A 22100-nucleotide genomic window follows, 5' to 3' on the forward strand; every position below is an offset into this window, starting at 1 on the left:
GGGTCTTTAAGTATACTTTATTTGTCGACTTTTTATAAGCCTGCCTGTACAATTTAACGAGTAAAAACTCGGCCCATAACGAGCGGGGCCTTCGTGAATATGGGTTGACAAATTGATTAGGTCCCACGTTCCCACCATAAGTGCCTAAGTACCTATATACTATAGTTACTTATGGTAGGTACATTCTGAATGTATTTTCTGTATAAAATACACAAACGATTGTTGATTAGATTTGTCGTAAACAGACACAAATCACTCGTTTCAAGACAGCAAACGTGAACGTAAACTTTTACGTTCACAGGTTAGACTACTAAATCCAACGTCGTAAAAACCGTTCTCAACAATTGCGAAACGTTTAACGAACAGAGAAAAGTTTGTGCAGTAAACAATTTAATTTTTATTTTTAGATTAGTTTCAGCACAAACCATGTTTATTTGTTTCATTAAAATTTTCCAATCAGTCAATTCATAAATTGAAGCTTGAGAAAATTCCAGAAAGATTTATACATACGTCCGAGAGGTCTGTTTTAAAAAAATAAGTACCTAGATAAGAAGTTTGAAGAATTGATAAAATTTTCATTTCTCATTAAATTTTTAAAACTACATTAATCTTAAATATAAAAAGCGTAGGAATTTCCTTTTAAATGAAACAGTAATTAGTTAAGCTAATATTTTTCAGTCGGTCGGCTGTCTGAATTCAGGAATTAATTGCCTAATAATTTAGCAAACAAAATGTCGTCGAGTTTCTGTCTAAAAGAATGTTGTTAACCAGACTCGGGGCCGAATCAAGGAAGTTTCAGAGAAGAAAACTTTTCTGAATACGGATGTTAGTGTTGGATTATATTATAAAAGCCTTTTCACCGAATCCCGCGCCTTTCACACATTTGCAAGTCTTGAAAGAAAATCGTGAGTTTTGAATGGAGGAGTTGTGAATAGACTGGCCGCTGGGTGACACGTATCGTAATTAGGGTGCCGTCAACTGGCGAAACTCTATCAGAATGTTTCCAGAATTGATAGGTAAACAATATTTTAATAATAAAAAAGCAAAGCATAGCAGCAAAGTGAAGCTGTCATCAAAATACCACAATTAATTGACTTATCGTAGTGCGTTATCGTGTATCAAAGCGAGGACCTTGTAAATTGGATACTCGTAATATTGGACTGGTTCAAATGTCTAATAAGTACCTATCCATTGTCTAGTCTTGCTTTGGATAATTAATGTAAATGTATTTATTTGCAAACTAATAGTCCCTTTCTCAAACCTGCTGCTATATTTTAAGTTGTTACAGCTTTTAGGGGAGACTTCCAGTTGGTCTCAAATAATTTGAAAATTATAGTCACCCTACGACTCGTTATCTGTGACTCTTGCTATGGTGGATCAGCACGAGATCCTCTTAACTATATGACACCTTACTACTTAAAGAGTCGACGCCCTTAGTTAAAAGTTTGAAGACCGAAAGATATAACTTTATGAAAGTGATGGTTAAATACGATGTTCAGTCTATGGCTAGTTTTAAGTCCGTCTTTTTCTCATAAAGAATAAAATACTCCAAGAATTCATGAAATATGTCTTTTAGGCTCCATGCCAGCAAGAGCAGGTGCTATTTACATATTCCTTTACATATTCGTCTTTCTTTTCCTTCGTTTAAGTGCGATGTCGTATTTTTCTGAATGACAATAATGAATTGGAGAAAAAGTGCCACTTAAATATTTATTTTCTACGTGGAGCCGTTGATTCGGATAAATGGAGGATTAAGGTTCTTAACTTAGTGATATTTCGTAATATGGAATCAGTAGAATGTTTTTTTTAAATAATGCCCATTTAAGAATTGTTTAAGTACTTACTTTAAATAGCATTTGATATTGTGAGGGATAGAATAAAGACAAAAGTTTTGAAAATTCCTCCTTTGAAAGTTTTTGGTCTCTGTTAGATAGTACATAAATATGTAATGTACCTAACTAAGTATCTTCAGGAAATAATAAATGCAGTAGCTCAGTGATATTGAATACTTACGCGTGTTCATGCAGTTACAGAAACCAACGTCACCCTTTGCATTGTGTGTTACCAGGACAAGGCTGTGTGCGACCAAGGTTTTCAGAAATCGACCGAGCCTGCATAACGAGCTTGTATGAATCTGTATTGATCTACCTCCAAATCATTTCCTTACTCTCCATTTGGCGCAATGCGCTTTACAATATTTAAAATGCACATTAGTAGGCACCTTTATTCACAAAACCACAGCTCCGTTACAAACAGCAACGGCTTATTCACAAGTCAGATAACTTATTACCTACTCAAAAACTTCATTAGAAAGACATTATTATCCTATGGTATTAGATACATACGAGTAAGTAGATACTAGTAGATACTACACACAAACTAAAAGAATTAACCTGTCAAAAATATCTATGACAGTAAAACCCTATCAATATCCGTAGCATCATGTTAGAAGTAAACGAAGAAACTGACGTACTACTGAAGCTTGTAGCGATTTGGTTTCACATTATTTAGGGAACTGTCGTAGACCCTGTATTAATACATGTAGTTATGTAAGTGCAATCATCGAGGTGTGAAGTGGGAATTCGGTGGAAAGTAGCAACCGATAGCGGCGACAGAATTGAGTTAACGAACCACCCACGGGCCATTACGGGCCGGCTTGTGCTTTGAACCCGGGCCCGTCTATAATAGAGCAGGAGCCAGCGGACGCCAAACCTTCGTTGCTTTATAAGACTGCTTTCACATTTCATAAGATGCAGCGCGGTAGCGGCATTTTATAATGTGAAGGCAGTAATCCGCTGTCATAATATTAGTTAATAATTTCATATTAACAGTAGCGCGTCAGTCGCGCATTTGTCGCACTGCTAGTTGCCTAAATGTGAAAGCGCTCTCAAAAAGCTAAAAGTTTAACAGCACATGCTCACAATATAGGTAAGAACGTTGGACCATCATGAAGTTTTGGCCATCGTGACTTTGGCAGTTACTTTATAATGCTTGTCTGGTAAGGGGATGGGACGGTCAAAACCATCTGGCTGATGAGTAAACAGCATCTAATTATTTTAAGCTTTTAAAGAGATTTTATAGATTTGGAAGAATACGCTGGCAAACTTTCAGCTTTCATAAAATAACGAAGGTCTGGCGTTCACTGGCTCTTAGTCCATAATTCACGCTCTGCGACGCCAGCGACACTGACGATAATGGAATAAATCACTAAAGGAAAAACGAATATAAATCTGCGACTGATATATAGTGCGCATTGGCCGGTGTTTGGCTGTAATGTATCATGTGATAATACAACGATATTACCATGTGTTAGCATTAAGATAAACACGTCATCTAATAACATGTAAAAAAATTGTTCGGCAAACGCCTCTGAGCGTAATGAAATCAGCCATTTTTGATCGATAAAATGTAGGTAACTCGTAGATGTAGCGAAGTGATCGCTATATCAAGTTATATTACTACAGCATATTTTCTTTAATATCAATTTATGGAATTATTATAATTTGTCTGTCTTGTTAAATACGATGTTCAAAAAGCGTAGGTACAGATAAAATAAAGAGATACATTTACTTCACAGTAAGTTTAAAACGATATTCTTACCATAATCTACAAACAATCCTGTTCGTAAAAAGCGGCGTACTTGCTGAAAAATCCTTTTATCTCTAGTTCACGTCTCTTTGGTAATCTGAAAGAGATTTATTGTAAATTCAAGAAGCTATGGGCGTGTGAGTTGGAGGATGTAAGCTGTATTTCAGATGGCTCTAGCTACGCTACTAATAACGATATCATAAAGGTTCAATAAATACTCCAATAGTCTATAATCTATATCGATAGCGGTGACCCTTAGTGGGCAGTCTGGGCAGCCGAAATGGTGTGGGTAGAATTTTCTCATTCATTCAAGCGTCGATCGTCCAATTAGTCAAGATATTGGTAGTCTGAATGTATATTAGTCCGTCACTACATCATTCATAATTTCAGCACTATGCTCACTGCTTGTGAAAGCTATAAGATAAACTGTAATGAAATCAGGAAAACGTAGGTAGGGGAGACTGGCCCAAAGCGGGCACTCCGCCTAAAGCGGGCACCCCCCTCTAAACTTACACTCATTTGCTCGACTTGTTGTCTTGTCTTGTAAACGTTATCCCCCCGCCCCGCCGCTCCCGCGGAAGTCGTGTGCGCCACCTCCGAGTGACAACACCACGCGTGGACAGCGATAAACGAAATTCGTCAATTTTATTTGAAAAAACAAAGGTATGTTCGTTGTGTTTTGGATTAAATTGAGTGACGTACGTTATTATCAATGTATGCGTAATGTGTTGCACCTACTTTACCGTGTTTTAAGGATATTTCCTTGAAAATTATTTAAAAGGAATTATAGTTTATGGTTTATGAAACGTGGTGTGGCGCAAAAGGTAAAGTGAGCAGGGCATAATGAGCATGCTCACTTTACCCTCTTCATAGCCATATAAACTAACTTGCTTTTATTGTTAGTCCTCTATATTTATCGTGTAGGTATAGTCCGCTTTTGTTTGGTAGTCGAACAATGTAAACAATCTTTTTATAAGTGACTTTTAAAGTAATATCAGTGAAAAAAATTAATAAATTATATGATTTGAAAAGATATCGGTGTTCAACGATGACTTACCTATGTGGGTTGTGAGCTTTGTGTTTATCTTATTTTAAAACGAATTATTTCGTTAAAAAGGAATATTAAGATTGTTTACAATATTGGACAAGCAAACAGACTTTAGTGTAAACATTAATCTCTTATTATTTGACTTTTTAGATGGTAAATAAATATAAAAGAAAATCACAACAAGGTACTTAGAGTGAAGCTGTAATACTTCAGCTCAAAAGCATCAAAATACTAGAAGATAATGATTCAAGACTGCATTATTCAAAGAGAGTTCCTTCTGATTCGTTTTATGTTTTAATTTTTATGTTGTTTATGTCTAGAATCAATTTTTTCGCAATAAAGAAAGTATGATTCTCATTCTGTGTTTCAATAGAGACATTACTTATTATTCAAAGGTCAAAATTATATAGTAAAAATAAAAAAAAACTATTGGCCTCTGCATGCCCGTTTTGCCCGTGTGCCGGTGCTCGCTTTAGGCCACCCCCTCGGGCAAAGTGAGCAAGTGATAGTGTTTCGTATTTGAGTGCCTACTTTTTATATTTTAGACAAATGAATGATTTGAAAACGCCATGTCAAACTACAATAAATGTAGTAACTGATCATGATAAAAACTTATTCCGTTTTGCTTATTCTGTGTGTTTTTTTCCTACTTTACCTTAAGGTGCCCGCTTTGGGCCAGTCTCCCCTACTTCTAATTTTCATGGAAAAGGACTGAAATCAAACTTCGCTTTGCCATGTTCTGGTTTTCTCGTATTACAAGAACTTCGTGGAAATCACCAGATATTCAGCTTCTGTGTGGGCTTACCTTACATTTTAATCAGATATATTTTACGTTTCATGCTATTAGTTATGTCAGTTAATTTAGAAGCTAGCGTAGTTAGCTGCTTATAATTGTTAATGTTTCTGAATAACGATAAGCCATTTAGCTATGAGTCAACAGTGATCTATTTAAAAACTACATAGTACTTATTTATATTTTAACATTAAACTGAAAATTTACTGCCTCAGCTATTATTTCTAATACTAACTATTCAAGCGTCGATTCATGTTATTAAGTCACACTCTCAGTCCCATCCCATATTATCATCATACGAAAGCTGAGCTCATGCTATCTTTTCAGCATATTTCAGCTCTTTGAAAAGACTTACTCTACCTGTGAACAGCATGGAATATTACTGTTCCGGAGAGCTACGAAACATGTGATAATGGTGGGGATACTATATCTGTTACCTGTTACCGACACTAACGCCCGTATTCACAAACGATACTTGCTTAAGTGAAGCAGCAAATCGAACGCACAGCGTTGAATAGAGCTCTGGAACCGTGTCTGTGACATGCTAATTTCGCTATAAGGGTATTGAAAAAAAATCGTCAAGGCAGTGATATGTTTTAGTTTTTATGAGGCGGTAAATGATTTACCTACTTAAAGTGCTCATTATCTTAACAGTTCAAACCGTTATATTCGTCACAAGCTTTTTCGACATCTACAGAATTAGATAAACAAAAATCTTACGTTTTCCTATGTTTTTTATGCTATTTGCCATAATGATATTGAAGAGTAAATGTAAGTGTGTGTATTCAATCGTCACTAAATCGTTTACAGCACCAAGTTAACAATTGAGCGCGATAAAAGTTTGCGCGAACAAAATAAAATACCTACTCGATTCGAACGGTAGTTTTTCGGAGCTCCGGTTTTGCATAAAGCGTGAAGAATGGTGGAGAACATTTTGATGCCATTGTTACACTTTTACAAGAGGGCTTGTAACAGTTGATCCCGATTTTATTGCGGCGTCCATAGTGCACTGCATGCGCTGTTTTGCTGTGTGAGTAGGTAATGTCACATCGCAACCACTACGGTGAGCACTACGGATTGAAACAATTGAATTGAACGCTTTGTACGAGAGCTCATAAGGATTGGTCGGATTTATTTTATCCAAAAGGTTTTCCTTACTGATAAAAACGGAACAAATGCTTTACAGAGTTCAATGTGATTCGGGGATTTTGTAATTTGTGATCCAATTGATATGGTAAGTTTATACGAGTAAATCGCGTCTTTATGATAATGATATTGAATTGATGCTGGGATAAGCCAAATCCCATCCCATCCCATCCCAACTAATATTATAAATGCGAAAGTAACTCTGTCTGTCTGTCTGTCTGTCTGTCTGTCTGTTACGCTTTCCCGCTTAAACCTCGCAACCGATTTTGATGAAATTTGGCATAAAGATAGTTTGAGTCCCGGGAAAGAACATAGGATAGTTTTTATCCCGGTTTTTGAAACAGGGACGCGCGCGATAAAGTTTTTCTGTGACAGACAAAAATCCACGCGGGCGAAGCCGCGGGCGGAAAGCTAGTAATACAATAAACTGTAAATTATTGTGATTGTATCAGAAAATCATTTTCGATTGATTTATTCAATAATAAAATACATACCTAGTCTCAAAGTAAGCAGACGTAATGCCGGTTTTAGATAAATAATTGACAATTGGTTTTGGTAACTATAATAATAGGTATAACTAGCGGCCGCCCGCGACTTCGTACGCGTGGATCCCGTTTTACCCCCTTCATATATCTTACGCAGTTTAGATTTTTTCATACAAATGTATTTTCCCGCTAACTCCAATTCCCGTAGGAATTTTGCAATATCCTGTTATAACTAAGCTTTAAGTTTACTAAGGTACCTGCTTGCCAAATTTCAAGCGTCTAAGAAAAATGATTATGAAAAATCTAAACCGCTTACTTAAGCGGTTTAGATTTAGAATTTTGAATTTAGAATTTTTCATACAAAAGGATTTTCCCGCTAATGCCCGTTCCCGTGGGAATTCCTAAGTATCCTATAACCTGCCCAGGAGTATGAAGAATAATTGTACCAAGTTTCGTTAAAATCCGTCGAGTAGTTTTAGTTTCTATAAGGAACATACAGACAGACAGACAGACAGACAGACAGACAGACAAAAATTTTACTGGTTGCATTTTTGGCATCAGTATCGATCAGTAATCACCCCCTGATAGTTATTTTGAAAATATATTTCATGTACAGAATTGACCTCTCTACAGATTTATTATAAGTATAGATTATAATTTTCGTGTACAAAACTTAATGTTGAGTTAAACTTGTTACGCTTTAGATATTTAATCGTTTATTTTTATATTGGATTTGTATTCAAATATGGTTTTTTGTTTAATTTAGGGTGAAAATGTGTGTTAACTTGTTGTACCAAGTAAGTTGTGAAGTTGCATTTTATAACTTATTAGGTATTTCCATTTTAAAATAGCTTTCCAAAATCTATTTATTTTTATTTCCGAAATGGACTACACGAAGATAATCAGGAACGGGTGTCAAACAATCCTTTTATATTTGTCCCGACCGCACTCGCCGGTCGGGTACTCGTAAAAACTTACCACTTCATCGAGTGGGTTTCATGAATCGGGGTCCGCTCGGGGCCTGTCGGGCCGGCTCGGGCGGACTCGGCGGGTTTTGGGCGGGCGGAACTCAGTCTTCGAGGCCGAGGGCGGAGGATACACGTCTATGCGCCCGATCCGTTTCACACGGCAGGACATCGTCAAGTACTTTACATACAAACATTTATAACAAACCAGGTGTAACGGTAACCAAAACAAACAGCGAAAAATTCGTTCAATTAAAAAGTACTTAATTAATTCATGTGAGTGCGTGCGTAAGAAGTTTTAAGTGAATTGGTTTGTGGAAATTACTGACTAAAATACGTTGGGAATGATGTTAAGGCTTAATGAAAGTATAGCAACTTACGAGGTAAGAGTCAATATAATTATAAAATTTATTTTCGCTTTTTTAGGTAAGTTAGTTTTAAGTTGTACTCGTAATAATATTTTAAGACGTTATCCTACTTAGTTTTAAACTTATATGAGTAGTAAGTAAATATTATAACAAAATACTCGTACATGTAAACTTCATAATATTTTTGCAGAGGGGTTTGAGAGATAAAATTATAATTTAAAATTAATGATACTTTATGACTGTGAGGTTCATGGACTCCAAAATGAAATACAATTAAAATCTCAGCCCATTTACTATTTTTGTCATAGTATAGTTAGTTAAATCCACGAACTTTCATGTCTTGAGCTTTAGTAGTTTCGTCTTAATGTTTCCCTGTCAGTCGTGGCTATGGCGTCTCTATAAATGTTGATGATGCTATTACGAAGAGAATGTTGTTTCATGTGAGCAAGGCTTTACTCCATGTATCTGCTGCCATAAAATAATTATATTACGTAACGTACTCTAATTAACTTTGCGTTAGACTGATTTAGGCATTTAAAAGGTTTCCGTGAAATTGTTCTTACATTTACCGACGTTTTAGCTAGAAATGAGTAACAATCTCTTTGATTTTTACGAGTAATCACTTCTACGAAACATGCTACGAAAATAAATCTAATGACTCTGTTTCGTAGCAAAAAGATTCATCTACGATTCCTGTAGCATAGTAAAGGACATGCTACGAACACATTTCGTAGCTTTTCGTAGTGACAACACCATTGCTCGTGGGAAACAGGCGTTTCGTTTACTTCTTTCCGCAAAAGGGAATCACATGAGTCATGCGATATTATTTATGTATGGGACAAAACGCGTAACTATCACTGCCAATTATCTGACTTCACCCTACCTTTCTTATACTATATATAGTAGCGTTTCTTGGAACTTGTTTGCCGTGATTCTTTATGGTTATATTTTAATTAATATGATGTCCAAGCTATATTAAATTTGCTAAAAATGTACGGTAAAGTTTCTTACTCCCACGATACATATTTTTGTGATTGCAATTAAACACTTTTTACAAAATGAAGTACCTAATCGACGAGTTGCTACTTTTCCAGTGTCCGTTCTCAATGTTATCACATTGATTGAAAAATGCGTTCGCGTAGCTATTATTAATTTTCATAAGTGCCAGCGCATACGTTCTCTACAACCAAAAGTTACCAATGCTGTTTTCGAATCGGGTTAGCATTAATACGTTTGTATTCGAGTGCTTACTCTTAAAGCGAGCCCAAGTCGGAGTGGCCTAAAGTGCATGGGCTGCGTCTGTCGGCCAGTTCGTTAGCCACTAAGAGGATTACGCTGCGCCGCGCGTCGTGGCCGACTGGGCGCGTGACTCGTCGTACACTGCTGGACATGGTTTTAGCAGTGTTCCAATAAGTCTGGACTTTCTTATGTTGCTACAAACGTGTAGAACGCTAGAAGACCGATTGGAAAAATATAGATTGACTGGTATCGTTTAGTTACAGAAAGGCTGAGTTGCACCACCTAACTTTGACCGTACTGTAACGATAACCGGTGCTTTTTGTATGGAGTTTGACAGATTTTTGACGTTTTTCAAAGTTAAAGTAAGATGGTGCAACCCAGCCTAAGTGTACCTTGATTAATATACCTGTCTCGTCATCATAATTATCATAATCAGCTCAGTACGCTGATTCAGTTCTACATAATTCACAAAATTTAGACTATAAGAACGGTCTGTGGAGGTTTTATATCCTTCATTTATCTAATTGCTGCTGGAGAAGTCCTCCGTCTATTTTACTGGTGGCATTTTGCATCATTGCGGTCACCAGACCTGCCCATTTTGACTTCAGCTTGCTATTCCAACTTAAATCTTTCAGAAATGCACCATGAAATTTCAAAAATGTTTCAAAATATTTTTCTACGCGAGTTTAAGATTTCCATTCCTGTAAAAATGTTTAGAAATATCAATAATACCAGCATTGTAAAACTAAAATTACAATTAATGGAATACATGAGTAATTAATTCAATTCCAATTTAATTGCGACTAATTTTATGCGGAGTACACAATTTTTAAAGCTTATAAGCTAACGACAAAAAGGCTCATAAAGACTATTTTATAGAATCAACAAAGTAAACTAGCACTTTTAAAGCACGGCACGCGGTTAGTATTTCTAATTATATGGCCGGCACTGTACGTATGTACCGTTACGAACTCTACCTGTGTTACAGTATAATGACCGGAGTGAGCTATTTTTACGCCCATATTTTATGAGGACTAAAAATTCTGCATCGATCGCACACTTGGCACTTGGCGTTTGTGCCAGCGTGCAGGTAATGCGTGAGACGTGTCACGGTAATGTGCGCGTTTTACTTGTACTTTTGATTTATTGTCTTTGTCTTCAGAAGTGTGCTTACAGACTTTAATGTTACAGGCAATTACCTCTGCNCAACCTCCGCCTTTGCTGAGTCATCGGAATGCCTTTTATTATGTTTTGGTTGAAGGGTCTGAATTATTCACGCTACAAAGACCTCTGAAGACTTTATACAGAGTGTAAACAGGTAGGCTAAAATTTAAACAGTGGATTCCGATCACGTTTCTAGGTTGGAAACCGGTGGAATTACTTTTCCAATTTTTTTTCTTATTTTTGATATTGTCTATGCAAATCTCAAGTTGGAATATCAAAATACATAAGTAAATTGCAAAGTTTGCGGGCAGTGTGCATGTTGTTGTATTTTAGAGTAAAAGAATAAATGTGTAAAAACATTGGTCTTATTTCCAGGAAAAAACGAATGGTATCGAATTAGGGATAGTGTTTCGCCATCCCTTATAAAATTTTGATCAACCTGTCCCTTACACCCTGTATCAGAATGTAATGAAAAGAAAAACATTTTATACTCTTTTATCTCATGAAATAACACTGGTTAGCAATAAAAGGTATCATGTACGTATGTGAAAGTAGGTACATAAGATTGAAATACCAGTCATAATAACTCTACTAAATACTCGTATATGTAGTAAAAACAATGAAAGACACGGAGATTGAGCTTATGTAAATTCAAATTAAGGACAAATAATATTCTTCGAAGGCTACGGAAGGTAAGCTGCGGTATTTACTTGGCCCTTCTGTCAGTGACGCCAACCGATTTTTCTTTGTGAGTGTAATGTAATGGGCACAAAGTCTTATCTTTGAAAGAAACCCATAGGTAGAGAAAATTGCAGAATTTAAAATCTAAGCTTGTCTACCAACAGGAAAATATTGTATTCCTTTTACTATAGGTTTTTATTTGTTTAGATTACGAGTACGCGGCTAACTATAGAGGCGATTTTACGAGGGTAAAAAGTGGATTTATAATTAAAACTTTTATCTCAACTGTTAATTTTCACGGATAGGCGAACTTCGCGCATAATTCATTTAACTTACGAACATTCGTACCTATATTTAATTAAAGGGTGCTTCCATCAATTTTAATCTCATCACCTCCCTCGAATTTGTTTTAGGTAATTTCCTTGGCGGTTGGAGGCGTGCTGTAATTATTCGAAAAGGCAGATTATCTCACTTACATTATATTATTACGTCCTTTGGTTTTGACGTCTTCCTGTTTGGTACATTTATAATGAATACTTAGTATTTACCTAATGCTTAACTATACGAGTAATAAAATAATGAATAATGTAAATGTATGATAAAATATTTTGCGCTGTTATCGCGTGTACATAGTGGTTTGCGTTTTTAACACAAGATAAAATACGTGTAGAATAGGATCGAATCCTGCCAGAGACAAATGATCCCCTCATACTTACCGGCATTTTTTGAGTATTAAGTTTTTTTATCATTTTTGTTTTACTAATACAATTATAACAAGTTGACTAGGTAAGGCTGAGTTGCACCGCCTAACTTTGACCGTAACTATGACAATAACCGGTGTTTTTTGTATGAGTTTGACAGATTTTTGACGTTTGTCAAGGTTAAAGTATGATGGTGCAACTCGGCCTAAGATAGAACCTTTCAATAATTTTAGAACTGGGCCACATTCGACAATTACGATCAAGGCCACAGAAAAGCATCGTTGAAGCAAAAATAACTCCGGTATTAAACTAGAGTGAGCCTCTCATCTTCCCTGATATTTACGGCATTCTCCCTCTCGGAACCATCCATTGGACTTGCTCTACCATAAGTAACTCAACGTGTTAGTAGGCGGTTCTTAGAATATCTAACAGAGAGCTTGAAAGAACTTTAAGATATGACGGTGCAGACACATTAATTAAAAAGTGAATTAATTATGATATACGAGGAAGTTTCTCATATGTGTCGCTCTAATGAAACTTTATATCGGGACACGTTTGTATGTTTCAATACGATAATTTAGAACCGATACCGCCTAACAGACTTAAAGATGATATAGGAATTTGTGTTTTGTTCAGTTGAGTTAGAATTCAATTTTGCTTTGACACGAGTGTTAAATGAAACTTCGCCATCGTTAAATGTTTTCCATAAATATTATTTACGTACCTACTTATTTCTATTATTGTTATTAAGGAGACCTAATGGTTCTTTTAATTCAATAATCATTTTCTCAACTACATAATTATGTTGTTTCAGCAACAGTTTTCAGTTTGATAATTATGTGAATTCTTTACTTACGACTGAAGATGTCGATTAGGTTACTGACCCTTTTTTAAATGCTGAATATGTACACTATAAAATATTATTATTATAACAGAAAAAATATAAAAACTAGAATGCTTTATTACTCTAAGATAAAAGAAGTACGCCTTGATAACCGTCAATTGCCCTGTTCCAGTGAAGAGCTTTCAAAAGACCGTAAATAACATCCTTTAAAATTTAACGAGTCAAAGGTATTTTTAATGAAGCTCACTCGCATAATTGACGGTTAGAAAAAATGCAGTCGCTTTACACTTTGGAGCCGGAGTGGGGCAGTTACCGAATATTTAAGTGGCTATAAAGGAAATGAACTAGGGATAATATTAGGTTTGTTAGACGCGTTCACGAAGAGTGAACAGGTTTTAATGGCAAATAACGCTCGCCAACTCATCAGGATACACATTTTGTAGCAAAGTAGCATCTATCACAACTACATAGATGTCACCGTTAGTACACAGTCAACAGTCAAAGGCAAAGAAAACGTCTGTTATTATGTATTATAAGTAGCTTATGCTGGGAAAATTTTCCATCAGTTTTGACGAAGCCAGCGTAATGTTTATTTCTAATACTAACTTTTGTACGCCGAAGTTTATTTTGTTTACTCGTCTCATAATTATAGGTATATTAATTCATCATCATCATTTCAGCCATAGGAAGTCCACTGCTGAACATAGGCTTCCCCCAATGCCAATTTTAATTCATCAAAGTATAAAAAGTATGTAGCTTACATTCAGTTTACTCTTCTAGGTATTCATTTTCCAGCACTTTCGCACTAGGCTTAAATTAAGATATAAGTGAAAAGCAGTAATTAAAACATTTATCTACCTTTAGGATTGAGGTTTAACGCAGTCTCATTTTAAGTAGAAACGCGTCTGCAAAGTTCTCATCTACTAACATATAAAACTTATTATCTTTATGCTAACAAAAATCATTTTACGTTTAAAACGATATAAAATCGCCAACATAATAGTTACTATTATTTGAATCCTGCGGTTTCTTAACCCAAATTAATCCGGGTATAATGACCGCTAAGTTCTATTCAATATCAGCGATTCCGTGGACAATTTGCGCCGCGTGTATTTGGTTAGCCGGAATACTAAATTTGCCCGCACGCAGTACTCCAACTATTTGTTTGAGTAGCCAATGTAATCGGTATCGGTTAAGTAACTAGTTGCTTGCCACTCGTTTAACTGCGCGCACTGATGTGTTCTAGTCTGGATGGATAGTTTCAAGCTAGATGATTTTGTCGAGATTTATATGGTAATTTGAAGCAGCAGTGAGGAATAAGTTAAGTACAATGTAGTACAAGTTACCTAGAAATGAGACTAAGGCTGAGTTGCACCACCTAATTTTAACCGTAACTATAACGGTAACCGGTGTATTTTGTATAGAGTTTGACAGATTTTTGACGTTTGTCAAAGTTAAAGTAAGATGGTGCAACCCAGCCTAAGAAAACTAGCTTCTGCTTGCATCATTTCCTACATCTGTTTCGTCTTTCAATAAGTATATTATATTGCAATGGAATAATGTAGTTTTCTAATAGGTAGTGAAATAATTTTCAAAATCGGTTCAGCTGTTCCGGATATAAACTCCCTACTAACAAACTCTCAAACTAAAAAATATTCGAAATCTATACAGTGTGTCCGGGCATGTAGTGATCAAACTTTAAGGGCGTAATCTATGGACAATTTTATCGGTGAAAATACTTTAATGTTGGGGCTTGACCCATTTCTCGCATATTTACAAGGATTTAAGTTTTTAATTTTAAGTTTTCACCTCTTCCTTCAAAAACAAGTGATAGCGAGGGTAACTTAACATTAATAAGCAAATATTTTATATCATGCGATAGCCAATAAAATTATCTTTTAGTAGAAGTAGAAAACAGACACAAATTTAATACATTTTAAGGGAGTAAGAATGGTTTTAATTAGAAATAAACATGATTTTTTTCACACCTTTTTCAGTTATTTCCCAACACAAGAAAAACCAGGTCGTTAAGGTATGTTTTATTTGCATTGTATTATTAGTATTTGAGCCATTCTACAAAACGAATGTAAATTTATTAGTCTACGTCTATTAGTTTCGACGTAATTGTTGAACAGAGATACCCATTCCCAGCGGTTTCCATAGTAATCGGAATAGGTTGTGTGATTCTTTCAGGCAGTGCATTTTCGCATGTCGCGTGAGCTATGGATACCGCTGGGAAGGGGTATCTTTGTTCAACAATTACGTCGAAATTAATAGACGTAGACTAATAAATTTACATTAGTTTTGTCGAATAGCTCAAATACTAATAATAAAATGCAAATAAAACATACCTTAACGACCNGAGCTCCATCGAGACTTGGCTAGTTTTTTACAGAATGTTTTTGGTGGGATATTTGTTACGCAACATTATACGAGCGGGTCCATTATAAAGATCAAATCTCCGGGAACAAAGTTGGCCCGCGATGAATTTCGGAATATCAGGACTATACACAGGAAGACAATATATCAAATTGACTATTACTGTATTTCTTCGTAGGCGGCATACCTTCTTAGAATTCGGAGATGCCGAATTAATCAAAACTTTTTGTTAAAAATCACGACAGACTGCCTATTTTTAAAAAGATGTTTATTCAAGGCAGCTTGTTCAAGTTTGTTCTATTTTTACAGTTGTCAATTGTTTCGTTTTACGATTAACTTTGTATTGAGTTTACTATTCACTATACGAACAATGACGAGCTTTTCGTTTAAATTCTAATTACAGCTAAATCTGTACTTACAAAAGTTTTCATTCAAGTTACTTAGCTTCAAAGTATGTTCCTTCAATGTCTTATTTAAATGGGTATACAAATCGCATGAAAAAAGTTACCAACTGCATCTTCTCTTCTAATCTTGCAACTTTCCTTGCCCATTCAATCCTCTTAAAAGTTAATAGTTCCGAACCAAACTTTTCATTCTGTAACGTTTAGTAACATTGAGTTTATAAATACCCTCCCTACCTGTTCGTTAACCTATTTTCTACCCGCTGCATAACAGAACTACTAGAGCGAGGTTATTGATTTATGAACTAGCAATCCCTCACCTCTTCGCTTATGGAAGAGTATACCCATTACAAGAGAGAGAAAAGGTAAATGCTAACAGAATCCCACTGAGTGCTATCAAACTAATGTCGTTATAGGTACATTATTTTGTAGTAGTCGATTTATTCATTGTATTTATAGTGGATTCGGTTGAGATTTGGTTCAATCGAACATAATACTAGCCGGGCTGTATCCAGTCTCAACTCTGAAACATATTATATGATCTTAATTATCTGGGTTATTGGTAAACCTAGCCGTCTTAAAGTCAATTATTCTAGTCAGGAATCCAGGATATAGTAAAGGTTTGTAACCAAAGTCGTAACAAATTGGCTGTCAAAATAAGTTTATTCTACCCACTTCCCTGGGGCATATTATTATGTTTTTGTTTCTCTTCAAAACTTCGATAAATTTCCAGGAAGGTATTTAGTTTAATCCTTATTATTTGTTTGAGAAGAATTACTTAGTAGGTTATAAAAGGGTTATTATTGTTTCACAAGTACCAGCGCCCGGCGTATTGTTGAATTATTGATAGAACTGATGTTGTGAATAGTTAAACAAGTTGTTTATTAATCGTAATTCGATGCTAGGTTTGTTATTATTAAATATTTTACATTATTGACATTACTATTGTATCACTAATGATTTTCGTAGTCCAGTGTTGTTATCTTATTATTACCTACTCTACGTTAATTGTTTGTAAGTACTTATAATTGGCTAGTTGCCTAAAAAAATTTTTTTAGTCCGTAATGTTTAATATCAAAAAATATTGGACACATATATTTTTATTTGTCAATCTAACAAATAATTACATAGTTATGGTGCGTTGAAGTTGCGCACGACGTCACAACGTGCGGCATTTTTAAGCAAGCGTTGACGTCACGGGCCTCTTCTTATGAACTTTGGGGCGCTTTATCTCTTTAAATTTTCATTAGTTTGAAAAAGTGAAAAATACGTGTAGAGTATTTTTTGATAAGTTAACTGACGGACTAATTAAAACTCTTGCTTTTTGACCCAGGCAACATCCCCATTGTGGGCTGAATATCAAAACAGAGGTGAATAAATGATGTTTTCTTATTTTTTTTAATTCAGCCTGATTTTTAATAGTTTGTACCAAATTATTAAACACACAACAATAAGTTGAAATTCCATAGAAAACTTCCAACTTCTCCGTAGTTCGCTGGAACACCTGTAAAGCCAGGATCTACAGCGCGTCTGCCAATAAATCCTACCAGTGAAGTTTACCCTATTTCAAAACAGTTTAAGGAAATTTAAAATAGGATATTTAGTAGGTTTATGTTCCTATTTTTAGATAGAAAAGCTCATAATACTTACATAAAAGATATAATAGAATAGATAGTGTACCATAGATAATGTTAGTACAAACATTTTAATTTTCAGTTCCGTGGCCATATTTTACTATTTCAATACTTTGGGATTTGGCCAAACAAGCACCTAAAAATTTACTCTGTTTTAGATAGGAGCCATTTATTCACACATAGAACTAAGGCCCAGTTTCCACCAAAGCGGAGCTGAGAAGTGTTTTGAATTTCATTATTTGGGTNATTTACACTTTCATTACACACACAGCTCTGCACCACACCGCGTCGCGACGCCGCTGTCAAATTCTATAGAAAAATTTTACGGCCGACACTCCTCCGCTCTGCTACGCTTCGCCTTGGTGGAAACCAAAAGCATCCCGTTCCCCAAATTTCAAATTGGATAAATGTTAAATTCTCCACCGTTTCAATTTCCATTCGTTTTGCGATGCGTTGGGCTGTACCGAACTACCGAATAACAGCACTCGAAACAAATCAATGTTTAAACCTATTACAGGTGGCGTTGAGTTCACAGCCACTTTGTTTGAAATATTTATATATCATCCCGGCTGCATGCAGCGGAAAACAATACAAAATGAAAACAATTGTGAGTGCCAGCTTAGTTAGTTAGCAGGTTACTGTTAGCTTGGGATGCCGCTTGATTTGGTTTTTGGCCGGTGGAGTATTTGGTTTCGAACATAATTGCTTTAGCCTACGCAAATTGGAAAACAAATAGGATAGTGGTATGTACTAACAATGAAACATTAAAAACAGTGAATTTTAATTAAGAATATAATAACAAAAATAGATCTCCATTTTTAAATGAATAATGTCTCGCAATTCTGTATTACTGTATTACAAATGAAATTTCAGGGCCAATTTCACTAATTCCTGAAAACATTCAGATAGTTATCTGATATAGCACCATAATTGATGTTTATCTGATAGATAAACTCCTTATAAACCTTGTATCTAGTGGTGAAGCAGGCCCTCAGTGCTTATGAGATTTAATTGTTAAAATTCAGTTGCTCCACTCAAAGTTGTTGATGTGTACAAGTTAATTTGCAAAGCCGTAATTCATTTTACGTGATTTTGGCCGCCTCCCTCCTATAGGAAATTTGTGGTAAACAACATCTCATTACGTAGCTGTAGGTATTGCTCCTTTACATTTAGATCGTGGAGGTTATCTAGTATGCATGGTTTTGCCAAAATTAAATTCGAATTTATAAGAAAAAGTAAAAAGATCAACAGCCTACCAAGAATTGATTTTGAAACGGACTCGAAATCTACACAATTTTTTATTACTTACTTATATCCAGAATTGTACATAAATTGCTAGGTTACCTAAGTCTTAAAGTTCAATATGCGAGTAAACAAAGAGAAAAAAGTCTTCACTCGAAGCCGTAGACTCGTGCAATACAATTAAAAGAAATTTAAAAGTAAAGAACCAACAAAATTAACTACCTGCCAACAAATAAAACAAACAAGCGAGATTCAGCAATGCTGGAATAATTGAGGATTAGGGGCAATCCGAAATCTAAAACAATCGCGAAATCCTATGCAAATATACCAACTCATTACACAGTAGCCATGTTACGGGTTCAGAAGTGGGACGCAAAGTTATGATTATTACGTTTGAGCAATTGGGATCTCTACAAATCTAAAAGTTTGTAGGTTTAGTTAGCGTTAGTAAAAGTTTGTCTATAAAAATAATATAATTAATAAACTTTGTACTTTTATTAAACTTTGTACTTTTATTAAACTTTGTCAATAAAGATATTCAATGAAGTCGTATACATCTAATTTAAATAAAACTTGAGGACAAACCGAAATCGCATGTCACATTCACTACGGCACTTGAGAAATAAATCATAATTTTAGTAGCTATTGTGTAGTATGTTTACTTACTTACTTTTGCAACTTAACTACTGTAGCCGAATGATTGAGTGAAACTTAACATCCGTGCTTTCTAAATCCTTGACTTTACCTTTAACAACCAAGCTGCATAAAAATGAGCCCCACCAATCCAACACAGCTGGCATATTTATGCATACATTTGCTTTCATATGAAACGTATACTTACGTTCTTTAGTCGTTTCGAGGAAGCGGTCTCGAGCACTTGGTGACAGTAACAACTGTTTAGATAGGACAAAGCTTCGTTGGGCTATACCCGACTGCCATTTACCTACCATATTTACGTGTAATAATTTAAATACTGGCCAACTTTCCGCAACAAACGTGTATAATGGCTGTCACAAGAAATTTTTGCGAAAATTTATTACGTTATGGCATGATTTATAAGGCGCTTGCTTAGCTAATTTGCAAGTTTTGTACGCCATGTTTTGCTAATCGAATACAAAGAGGATGAGCATGAGTAGAAGGTGACCTACATGGCATAGAATAAGGGTATTTTGTTTATAAGGGATTAAAGGAATATCGGATGATCATACTCATAATATTATTCTGATGTATTAGTTAGACAATTCATGGTTTTGTCTTCTTGTTTATTAACAGTTACGAACGATTTTTTCTTCCAAAATTCTCCAAACCCAACCAAAAGACATACTGCGGTACTCGGATCCTGATTAAAAGCAATTCGAAATCGAAATAGCAAAACAATATTAAGTATTGACATTATATTCCTAGAGCAACCCAACAGGGGTCCCTACAAGAGAGACCGCATATGTCAAGACGATAAAATTTAATGTTACCAACTTATATTACAATGTTATCATTTTTGTGGCCCGGATTAAAGTACAAAGTGGATGTAGGGTATATGGCATCCATCTGATTAAAAAGATGAGTGGTGGCAAAATGATAGCTTGGTATTTTACGTATGAATATTATTAATACCTACAGTATTAGGAGGGACACTTTAAAAGGCATTCCAACTTTTTATAGCCGGGGCAATGAGCTTGTTGTAGCACTCAGAATAACTTACTTTAAAAGATCTAATGAGACTATTTTCATAGCAGAATGACAGAATAAAGTATCTGTGCTTAAATGTATTTATTAGGATGACAAAGGTTTTTAAAAGGAGATGAATGGATAAAACACAATATTATGTAGCATATAGACATACATTTTTTATAGGACTATTTCTTGTATAGTCTCTTCAATCACAATAATTATCGTGATTTTCATAATCTTCAAGTCCTTCACTGCAAACAAAGGCAACTATACAAATGCGACATCTTCAAGATACAATGTTGCGACGACAATGTCGTCTGTCGGAATAATTGAGAATACAGCGACAATTTTAAATCAGTTCTGTCGCAAAACTCTTGCTAGCTTTTTATACAAAATACAAAAACGTGCGCGCAATTGTACTAAGGTATAGTCGTTTTGACTACTTAGTCGTTACTGGTACAGTCGACAAATCTTGCAAAATAGCACCTAGCTTTAACCGAAACTATAACGTTAACCGGTGCATTTTGTATGGAGTTTGACAGATATTTGACGTTTGTTAAAGTTAAAGTAAGATGATGGAACCCTGTAGTTTTATTTTAGACCTAATTATGCCAACAATAACATCTTAAAAACTAATGAGAACACTGCTCACTAAAGGACTGAAGAAAAGATGCCAGAGATGATGAGAGATGGCTTGACATGCCGTCGTCCATACATACGTAGCATACTAATACAAATACTGTCATAACAATAGTCTAACCAAATCAACCAGAATGAGTACCTAAGTACATTAAAAAAAGACGATGGAGCTCCGACAATAAAATCACTCAATTAGGTAATTAGAATCATACCTAGTAGACTATTTTTTGTTATTACAAAGCTAATTTTTGTTATTACAGCATTTGATCTAATACTAGAAACTAATTTCCATATTGCACCTATAGATAATAACGATACAATTAAAAACTTATTCAGTCAAATGAAGTTCAAACTCTAGACGTAAAATTGAACCGAAATGCACGACGTCGACGATGATGTAAATTGGCAGTTCTATTTCCTTTTGTTCCTCGTTTGACAGCAAGTCCCTTTCATCTGACGCGATCCGCAAGGAGCTCCGCGTCACCGTAGTATTTTTAAGCTGCATCAAAGAGTCACCGCGGAAAAGAGTTACACATTTTCTCATTACTGAGTTGAATTTATTGTGACTGCATTGGTGGTGGTGTCTCATTAAATTAATCGGTTGGCACCACTGAGTGCTTCACGAAAAGAAATAATAAAATCTTACCTGAAAAATATCCTAATATTAAACAATTAGAGACAAAAAATAAAAATATTATATTTAAATTATGTATTTGACTTAATTAACTACTATTAATATACTAATAATTTAACTATACTACTAATTTAAGTAAGTTTAAAAAACAGATCCGGGATTTGTCTTGTTGTGGCAACTAAATTGCGAGCGTCAAGTGATTTTTGCAGTTCGCTCCTTTATTAATTAGTTGATAATTTTTCTTTTGTCACTTTGTTTACTTTTTTATGTAAATTTATATTTTTCACAACAAAATATTCATAATGGTTTGCCCAACTTTATGTGTATATTTTACTGTGGAAACTTAATTGGTTTATGTGTTATTTTACTGCACCTAAGTTAAATTATATTGTAACTGTATGTTTCCCAAAAAATAAATAAATAAATAAATACTAAGTATTACGTAAGCAGACTCCTAAAGTGCGAACTCCAAGAGAGCAGG

General features: G+C 35.1%; 1 protein-coding gene across 1 annotated transcript in view; it reads left to right on the plus strand.

Annotated features, from left to right (window-relative positions):
- The first annotated feature begins 8156 nt into the window (after nt 1-8156).
- LOC114363475 (uncharacterized) overlaps nt 8157-22100 on the plus strand; it is a 42390-nt gene continuing 28446 nt past the window's right edge. The window contains exon 1 of the mRNA XM_028319202.1: nt 8157-8408. The gene's annotated coding sequence lies outside the window, so the exon portion shown is untranslated. The remainder of the gene's footprint in view (nt 8409-22100) is intronic.

The sequence above is a fragment of the Ostrinia furnacalis genome, unplaced genomic scaffold (genome assembly GCF_004193835.3).
Source record: "Ostrinia furnacalis isolate ACB-3 unplaced genomic scaffold, ASM419383v2 OfSCF7154, whole genome shotgun sequence".
In the NCBI taxonomy this organism is placed as follows: domain Eukaryota; kingdom Metazoa; phylum Arthropoda; class Insecta; order Lepidoptera; family Crambidae; genus Ostrinia; species Ostrinia furnacalis.